Genomic DNA, 10,141 nt, shown 5'->3' with positions numbered 1-10,141 from the left:
GCTCTCCCAGCCACCAGGGAGTGCAGCAGCAAATGTGGGCATCTTTTATTCAGTCTAATTTGATCTAATTGGAATTATTTGCATAAGCGGAGAGGCTCATTTTAGGAATAGCCCTAATATATGGAGGTTTCCACCCAGGGGGTCTGTTTTTCCCATAGGCCCAGCATCGTGTGCTGGGAAAATGCCCTTCTCGCAAGCTCTCCGCCAGGCTAACATTGGCTTCAACTCGGTGAGTTCCCTTTTTGGAGTACATGGCCAGTCTCTGGGGGCCCTTTTGTGCACCTTTATTTTTTGTCAATTTTTGGGCTTTCTGATGAAGTAGCCGTCATGCCAAAAGCCAGACCCACACAGCTAAGCCGGACTTAGCTGAGATGAGACCTGGGTGTTTGGAGACATCCGCCACTCATTTCTCATGCACCCGTTTTGACTCAAGAGCACTGTCCGAGAGACACATTGCCACAGGCTTGAGTCCCAATAGGCATGGGCTTCTAATGGGTTCTTGCGATTCCAAGCCATTTACTCAAACGCCGTTGGGCAGCCTTTTACAAAATTCCTTTTAAACTGGGGCTATATAACAAGCAACGTAAAATAAGCAAGACATGTGCTTCTGTAATGCTCCTGGCCACTCCCTTCTCCCTGCTCTCTAGCTATTTGCTGTTTTTCTCACTCTGGGATTTTATAAAACAAATATGTTTCCTGTCCTTCCACTCTCCTGGCTTCTGCCACCTAACTACACCGGATCACTCTGGGTCCCTTCCCCTTCCCCCTCAAGCTGTTTGCTGAGCTTCCCTGTCTTCTGCCACCCACCTACACCAGGATTTTTCAGTTGGTCAGCTGACACGTTTCTAAAAGTGTTTTATTTGTCTGTCTGTTAGAACAATGTGGCCACAGTATGTCTGTGTAACTTTGTGGATATGTTCTCATAGTATGCTCAATTTATGTTTCTGTGTGTATGTGTACTCATTTTAAGATCAGTAGAATTTCTAACTCCACACTAAAATAGCTCTAGAAAAATACAAACACATGGGGAACTGCCATTTTGACCCCACTACCATCTTGGGTAAGAGTACCCACGTGCGCTAGTATTCTTTGACTTATTAAAATACCCCTTTTAATCTTCTTACAGTTACTAGCATTGGTAAGCTGTAACTAATTGGATAAAATACATGTCTAAACTTAGCTTATATGTCCAGTTTAAATATCAGGTAATGGTATCCAATTCTCAAGTGCCTTTACAGATCTTAGGGTATGGCATTTAACAAAAGAGCTTCTAACACAGAGACATGCCAGCTCCCATGGCACCCTTTAGCTCCTCCAAGAAGATATGTGGTTGCAAAGGATACTTTGCCTCCAGGCTTGCCTTTTGCGTTTGGCAAAGCCATCCACACAGCAAAAAGCAGCCTTTCACCTCTTCAACTTCCTGGATGTCACCTGGGGAATCTCTGTGAGTTCAAGGCCACCCTGGGCTACACAAAATCAGTGCAGAAACAAATCCAGGTGGTGGTGTCTACACCTTTAATCCCAGTCCTCGGGAGTCAGTCACACCTTGAATCCCAGCACTAGAGGGGATAAAAATGGGAGGCGAGGGAGGCAACGGCTGCTTAGTCTATGGTCGCCCAGCCTTGGTAGAGGTAAGATTTCTCTAGTGGCTCGGCTGCCTTGCTTTTCTGATTTTCAGGTTGGACCTCAATTTCTGTCTCTGGGTTTTTATTACTCGTGCTACAACACACTCTTCAAATCTGTTCTCTATACTTTGATAGATATTGATTTGCAATTTGTGTTTTTTATAATGTATTCTAAACAGATTCAACATCCAGTATCCTCTGTCACATGATCTTAACGACTGCTCGGAAGTTCAAAGAGCGATTGTGGATGACTCTGACTGTCAGCAGCACAATTCCTGCACACAAACTTCACATTGGATTTTACGACTGCACCCAGTGTGCAGCTGTCAGCAGCACAATTCCTGCACACAAACTTCACATTGGATTTTACGACTGCACCCAGTGTGCAGCTGTCACACACGCTACTGTAGTGGAAATAATTGTAGATTATCATCAAGCCTCTTTCTGATAACTTCCTTTAAAAAGTTTAAAAAAAAAAAAGGCTGTAACCCAGCATTATGAGAAAGTAAGATTCAAGGGCCTTCTTGGCTATGTGGAGAAGTTAAATCCTGCCTGGGCTAGAGACCCTGTCCAAAAAAGAAATCCTAAAAGTAGAATTACTGAATTTCTCCTTTCTTTTCCTTTTCTCCCTCATCCCTTTAAACAACACAATCAGGACAAAGCATTTAAAATTAATTCTGAGGCAAGAGGATGTTACCTGTGGTATCTGAATGAGCATGGCTCCCATGGGCCCTTAGGGAGTGGTACTATTAGGAAGTTTGGCCTTGTTGGAAGAGGTGTGGCCTTGTTGGAGGTGTGGCCTTGTTGGAAGAGGTGTGGCCTTGTTGGAGGTGTGGCCTTCTTGGAGGAGGTGTGGCCTTCCTGGAGGAGTTGTAGCCTTGTAGGAGGAAGTGTGGCCTTCTTGGAGGAGTTGTGGCCTTGTTGGAGGAAGTGTGGCCTTGTTGGAGGAAATCTGTCACTAGGGTAGACTTTGAGGTTTCAGATGCTCAAGCCAAGCCTAGTGTCACCCTTTCTTTCTGTTGCCTGCTGATACAGATGTAGAACTCTCAGACACCTCCCTAGCACTGTGTCTGCCTACAAGCCGCCATGCTTCTCACCATGCTGACAACAGACCAATAGACTGAACTGTAAACAAGCTCCAGATAAATGCTTTCCTTTTCCTTTATAAGAGTTGTCATGGTCACAGTCTCTCATCACAGCAATAAACCCCAAGACATTGTGTAACACTTTCCTCCAAGATTGAAACATTCCACCCTACATTTCTTAAACAAGAACTAGGATAAGGAAGCAAAATGTTTACTTTCAACATCCACACTATTCTGCTGGGCAGTGGTGGCACACGCCTTTAATCCCAGCACTAGGGAGACAGAGGCAGGAGGATCTCTGCAAGTTCAAGGCTAGCCTGGTCTACAAGAGCTAGTTCCAGAACAGGCACTAAAGCAACACAGAGAAACCCTGTCTCGAAATCAATGCCCCCTGCAAAAAAAAAGAAAAGAAAAGAAAAGAAAAGAAAGAAAGAGTCCACACTAAGTTATTACCGCAACTTTCTGAGTTAATACTGAAGCAGAGACTGTCATTGTTGAAAGTCACGTCTTAGAATGTACACTATAATATTTTTAAATTGTTAAGGGTAGAAAAACAAGAAACCAAATCTCACAATTCTACTTATAAAAATATGAACAATTAGCCAAGCAGAAGTGGCAAACACCTTTAATCTTAGCATTTGGGAGGCAGAGGCAAGTGAATCTCAAAGTTAGAGGCCAGCCTGGTTTACAGACCAAGTTCCAAGGCAGTTAGGACTGTTACACAGAAAAACTGCCTCAAAAAGTCAAAATAAATAAAATTCTCTCAAAAGAACTGGTAGAGAGCATACTCAATGTTTCCATCACAAAAGAATGACTGATGTCTGAGGTGCTGGCTAAGCTAAGTACTCTGGCCTGACCATTAAACATTACATAAAGACATGAAAAATACAATTATTTATTAGTTTTGAGTTAAAAAGAAAACCTTATAACTTAAGAACCAAAATATAAACAATCTAATTTACAATGGGTAAACACTTGAATGCAAAGAAGATATATCATAAATACATAAAAGATGCTCAGCATCTTTCATTTTCAATGACATAGGAAATGACAATCAAAACCAGAGTAAAGTGTCATTTCACAACACTGAGACATTATAACTTTTTTATAGCAAAAAATAAAGGGGGCTGAGAGGTGGCTGAGTGGTTAAGAGCAGTGGATCCTCTACCAAAGGAACTAGGCCCAATTCCCTGGTGACTCCCGATCATTTATTGTCCTGGGGGATCCAATGCCTTCTTCTGGCCCCTACAGGCACCAAGCACATACGTAGTGGAGAGACATACACGCAGGCAAACCACCCATATACAAAATAAACTAACTAATTAATTTTAAAACAAAAACAAGCGCTGACAAACATGAAGAATTCTCATTCATTCCTAGCAAGAATGTTAAGAAGCTGCTGTGGGACAAAGGTTTTGTCCGGTAAAGATTTCTTTCTTGTACTTGTTTAATAATCACTGATTGGTCAGTATAGGAAGTATAGGCAGGGCGACCAGGCAGAAAATAGAGGCAGGGCAACGAGAATCATGGGAAGAGAAAAGATGCAGTCTGCAGTTGTGACCCAGCCACAGAGGAAGCAAGATGTGACTTCCTCGTCAAAAAAGGTAACAAGCCACATGGCTAACACAGACAAGAATAATGGGCCAATTTAAGATGTAAGAAATAGTTAATAAGAAGCCAGAGCTAACGGGCCAATCAATTTATAACTAATGTAGACCATTAGTTATAATGTGTATTTCTTTGGGGCTGAACAGCTGCAGGGCCCGGTGGGACAGAAACCCTGGTCAACAAGAAGCCACTATGAAAAAGAGTTTGGCCATTCTACAAAAAGTTAAAAGTTTAGCAACTATATTTTCTAGCCATTTCATCCCAAGCTACCTGCTAAGAAATTAATATGTTCACAGACACACAAAAAGTGCACATGAAAGACCACAGTAGCATCACATATAACAGACAAAAGGTATAAACAACTCAAATTGTCCATTAGCTCATGATAAGCATTAAAATGTATTATTAATCCTATACTGGTATATTAATTGACCATAGAAAAATAAATAACTTTCTGAAACATGATAGAATTTGGATAAATGTTTTTTCAAAAAAAATTCTAAATAGTATACTAAGTGGAAAAAAAAAACCAACATAAAATCCCACATACTGAAATGTCTAGAACAGACAAAGCCTCCCCCTACAAAAAAAAAAATAAAAAGCAAATCAAAAGCTGCCAGATATTAGGGGTAGGGAAGCTGCTGGCAATGGATATGTTCTTAACTTTGGGATTAATGACGGTTGCATAAGAGTGACAGCGACACAGCACTGACTATAAAAAGAAGGGACAGAGAAATGCATCAAAATCCTTTTTATAGTGGTAAATGGGCACTGAATTTTACCTTGATTAACAGGCAGAAAAAGTAACCACAGGGTGGAATGTGTCCTAAAAGATTATAAGAGAAAAAAAAAGACTACAAAAGTACAGGTTTTTAGAAGAAAAATATTTAACAACAGACTGCACATGCAGCTGACTTTGAAGTCTTATCTTTATGTAATAAAAATGACTGCATTATAAGAAAACAGATGATATCTACATGGAATGTAGATAGTTTGAAAAACATTCTAGGCACCATTTTAATTTATGAAACAATATATTTATACATAAGCAAACTACATAAGCAATCAGGAATGAGTTAAGATAAAGTAGAAAATTAAGTCATAATTAGTCAACATCTATGACATATTACTTGAAAATATGACTCAATGAACTTGAGTTCTCCATACACACTGGATATTTTAAAGGTCCTATAAAGATTTTCTAAAATAAGAAACTAAAAGCTGTTTAAAACCTCTTATCAATTCCATTCCTAAGTTTAAAACTTTGTATTTAAATAAATTCAGTTATCCTATATGTTCAGTAGCTAGTCTTGCCTCTTTCTTCATTTTTTAAAGATTTGCTTATATACTTTATGTATATGGGCACCTTGTCTGCATGTATGTCTGCACACCAGAATAGGGTATCAGAGCCCATTTGGAAGTGGGTATTGGGAATTGAACCCAGGAACTCTAGAAGTGACAGTGCTCTTAAATGCTAAGTCATCTCTCCAGCCTTGCCAGCTTTTAAATTAATTTTTTTAGTTCATGCACAAAAATAATGGCTTCATTATGACAGCACCACACACGTATATTGATATATCTTCTTCACAGGCACCACCACCCCAACTTACTACCTTCTCCTGCCTCTGCTCTTAGCACTGGGTAGTAACCCTGACATCACTGGGAAATGCAAATTATAACCACACTGAGATGTCACTTCACATCCATCAAAATATTACAATTTTTGATAGGAAATGTGTATTGAAATAGGTATCTATAATATGGCAGGTATGTAAGGATAATCAACCATACACCCAACTGCACGAAAGAATCATCCCTGTCACCAGCGTTGCCTTGGCACTCAGAAGGTACATACTAATCTCAGTGTAATGGTTTCATTTATCTTTTCCTTTCCCTAAGAGCAATACATGATTTCATGGCGGTGCATTTAGTATAATAAAAAAGCAGCACACTCAAAGCCACATTCTTGACTTCTTGCCCATCCTACACTTCTAGGGCAAGCCAAAAGTCAAGTGCTGGCCTTCTAACTCAGCAATTACCATAGCAACAGCGGTCATGTTCAAAGACAGAGGATGGGTCAGGCCTCTTGGCTTTTGCTTTTTTAAGATATGCACACATTTATAAACTAATGACTCTGGCATGTATGGTTTCACATATAATGGAAGCATTTCAAACCTTCCAAAATACAAAATTTGGCCATGGGGAAATTAGGTTTAAAAAATAAGGTTTAGAAACAATACCTAGTTCCTTCACAGTAAGTTCTGTACGATGATGAATCATAGCTTATAAACACAGGGTGGAGGTGATTTTTAATAAAAAGTCATCTTAGCAAAGGCATCTTCTGGTCTGCTGTGGTTTTCTGTATGCCTCTAACTAATGGCAACAGCATCTATAAAGTTCTAAGAACCAAAGTACCAGAAAGACAAGGCTAGGAGTAACACCTCATTTCATTCCTCTGTCTCAACTGTCCAAATAGTGAACCATTCTCAAACACAGACATGAGAACAGATCCTGGGGGTTTCACACTCTAGCCTATGGTCTAATAGGGCAAACTTTCGCTCTTCATGAAAAATTATGGCTGGGCAGTGAGGGAGCACACCTTTAATCCCAGCACTTTGGAGACAGTGGCAGGTGGATCTCCAAGTTCGAGGCCAGCATGGACTATACAGCAAGTTCCAGGACAGCCAGGGCTACACAGAGAAATGCTAAAATAAAAAAAGAAAGAAAGAAAGAAAGAAAGAAAGAAAGAAAGAAAGAAAGAAAGAAAGAAAGCTATTATGAGAAATTCATTCATTATTCCATCATTTTAAGTACCATTACGTGACGCTAAGAGAAAATAATGGTCAAAGTTTTAGTTTTAAATAATCATAATTTTATAATTTACATAACTTAGTAAAATAAATACTTTGAAATTCACAATTGTTTAGTTATTTACTTTCTTTGGGTATCTATACTGAGTCTAATAAACTTCGAAGGGCTAGAAATCAAGGTACGGAGGTTTAATCAAGGTGGGGAGAATAGATACCGAGGCCTATGAATGAAAGAGAATCACTCTGTGCCCTCTGCTGAGCTGTGCCCTCTGCTGAGCTGTGCCGGCGACTCTGGGTGACGGGAGTGAGGCAGAGAAAGTGGGCTCACCTCTATGATCGCTGTGCATATAGGACCCTCTCCCTGGGACCGAGACGGCCTTCTCAGTAGCCCAGATCATTCTGCCTTGCGCATCTTCATCTTACCTATTTCGTAACCCTTGTTCTCATCGGGAATAATTTCTCCTTCTCCAGAACCTTCTATTACTTCTAGATCCAGTATAAACTCCCACCCATTGGTGCTTTCCAAAAAGAACACTTCTAGGGTGGTCCATGTTAAGTTTTTAATTATTTAGTAATCAATCGTACCACGTGGTGAGAGGCTGCCTGCTTAGCTTTCTTTCTTCATTTTCGTTACTGTCTCATTTTTATATCTTTAGCTCCTAGAGGAAAGCATAGCCTGTATTTCTGATTATTTATATACAAGATACCAATACACATTTGTTGGTTTGAACTGACCTAAAATTATTTATTTTTTCTCCAATTATTTCATAACATTGTGTTGAACAAACTTGAAAAATATAGAATGGGAGGCAAAGTAGGTGGATCTTTGAGCTCAAGGCCAGCCTGCTCTGGATAGCTAGTTCCAGGCCAGCCAGGGCTACCGAGTGGGACTCTGTCTCAAAAAAATTACATAGAATTATCCGTGTGTTTGCGTAGTACTTTATTCAAAATTACTTTTTAAAAATCCATTCCTTTTAGCTGTTGCACTAAAACAAACAAAAAAAACTACTACTGAATACTTCAGAATATCTATCAATAATACTGAAAAGAGGTAATACTGCTAAGAAATCTTATTTAAAAACAGGTTGGAAGTAGTAATATAAGATAGAAAAATAAGAGTCGGGTTTGTATTGAGCAGATAAAAGAAAATAAGCAAAAATAGTAAAACAGGTGAAAAATCGTGAACAAAATTTGCTAAGGGAAAATATGAACTGTTGCTGTTGGCAAAATTCTTCCATCTAGGCTTCTCTGGTAATTTCAGTAAAATTCTTTAGCATAACAGGGCTATATATAAAGCAGGCAGTTGATGACCGCAATAATCATTAAGGAAATCAACATACCTCGTCTCTAATTTTTAAGAGGCAGGATTATGTAGAAGCTAAAAGTATGGACTTTATGTCTGTTCTGGAGAGGGTATCTAGGGATAGCAAGAGGAGAGTTACCTGGAAGTCACGGTCCCAGCCTGTTTTAAAAGTGTAAACTGGGGCTGGAGAGATGGCTCAGAGGTTAAGAGCATTGCCTGCTCTTCCAAAGGTCCTGAGTTCAATTCCCAGCAACCACATGGTGGCTCACAACCATCTGGAATGGGGTCTGGTGCCCTCCGCTGGCCTGCAGGCATATACACAGACAGAATATTGTATACATAATAAATAAATAAAATAATTTAAAAAAAAGTGTAAACTGTTCCAACAGACCCGCTGTGTGACCTGGACCAGACCATCCCTCATTTCTGAAGTGAGGACGTTGATGGTAGTCTCCTAAAACTGGCTGTTGTTAATAGACACTAACATATAGGGATTGCTCACCGAGTGGACGTCAGTTGCCAGCCACTATCGGTGTCACCGTGGCTGTTTGCTGAGACCGTGCTCTACTGTGGAATTCAGTGTGTTTAAGGCGTTGTGACTTTTGACTGCTACTGTAGAAGGACACTAAACAGAGTGCAAAAAGAGATAAAATTGGCAACTTCCAAGGCCAAAATCACAGTTAGGACTCTATGCCATAGTTCTAGAGACACATTCTTATTTATTCTTTCAAAAATGAATATTTACATAGAACTATGTTATTGGAAAAAGTTCAGTCCATACAATAACCAAGACTCCAGGTGATGAGCAGGATAAAGAGTCCTTATGGGTAAAAACACAAGAGGGGAAAACGTCACTCTCTGTGGCCAACATTACTGGGCATTGAGAAGTCAGAAAATTATTCCCGCTCCAACTTACTCTGACTTTTATTACAAGAAGAAGCAAGAAAATAGCTTTTCAAGTTTATTCCTGAGACTCTGGATCATTCTGGCTTTCTATCTCTTTCATTTGCACACACTATCAGTTGATAATCATCTTTATTCCTACTTCCTACACTTATCATAAAAAATTCCAGAAACAGCCAGGTATGTCATAAAAATTTCCAGAATCAGCCAGGTGATGGTGGTGCACGCCTTTAATCCCAGCACTGGCGGGGGGGGGGGGGGAATCTCTGTGAGTTTGAGGCCAACCTGGTTTACAGAGCAAGTTCCAGGACAGGCTCCAAGCTACACAGAGAAACCCTGTCTCAAAAAACAAAAACAAACATACAAAAAAAATTCCCAGAACCAGAACATATCAAAGCACCTAGCTTTTATCAGACACTTAGTAATATGTACTTTACTCTCTAGCAATGACTAAATAGATTACCTACACCAAAACACTAAATTGCCGAGTGTGTGACATATGCCTTAATATCAGCACATATAGAAGACACAGGGAGGTGGGTCTTTGTGAGTTCAAGGCCAAACATATCTGAATAGTGTGAGTTCTAGGTCAGTCAGGGGCTACATAGTGAGACCACCCCCCCCCAAAAAAAAAGAAAAGAAAAGTGACTGCCATGCTCTAGATAGAATTTCATAACTAATGTAAAGGCAAGTTCTCAAGTCACTGACTTCATGTCTTTTAATTGGTGCTGTCAATAAAACAAGTATTTAAAAACCAGATCCTAGCTGGGCAGTGGTGGCGCACACCTTTAATCCCAGCAGAGGCAG

General features: G+C 39.9%; 1 protein-coding gene across 1 annotated transcript in view; it reads right to left on the bottom strand.

Moving 5' to 3' along the window:
• The window catches only part of Camkmt (calmodulin-lysine N-methyltransferase), a 392,436-nt gene that overhangs the window by 371,633 nt on the left and 10,662 nt on the right, over window positions 1-10,141 (bottom strand). The gene's annotated exons all lie outside the window — the stretch shown is intronic.

Source organism: Microtus ochrogaster, chromosome 16 (genome assembly GCF_000317375.1).
Source record: "Microtus ochrogaster isolate Prairie Vole_2 chromosome 16, MicOch1.0, whole genome shotgun sequence".
Taxonomy (NCBI): Eukaryota; Metazoa; Chordata; class Mammalia; order Rodentia; family Cricetidae; genus Microtus; species Microtus ochrogaster.
This window is presented reverse-complemented; position numbering and strand designations above follow the sequence as displayed.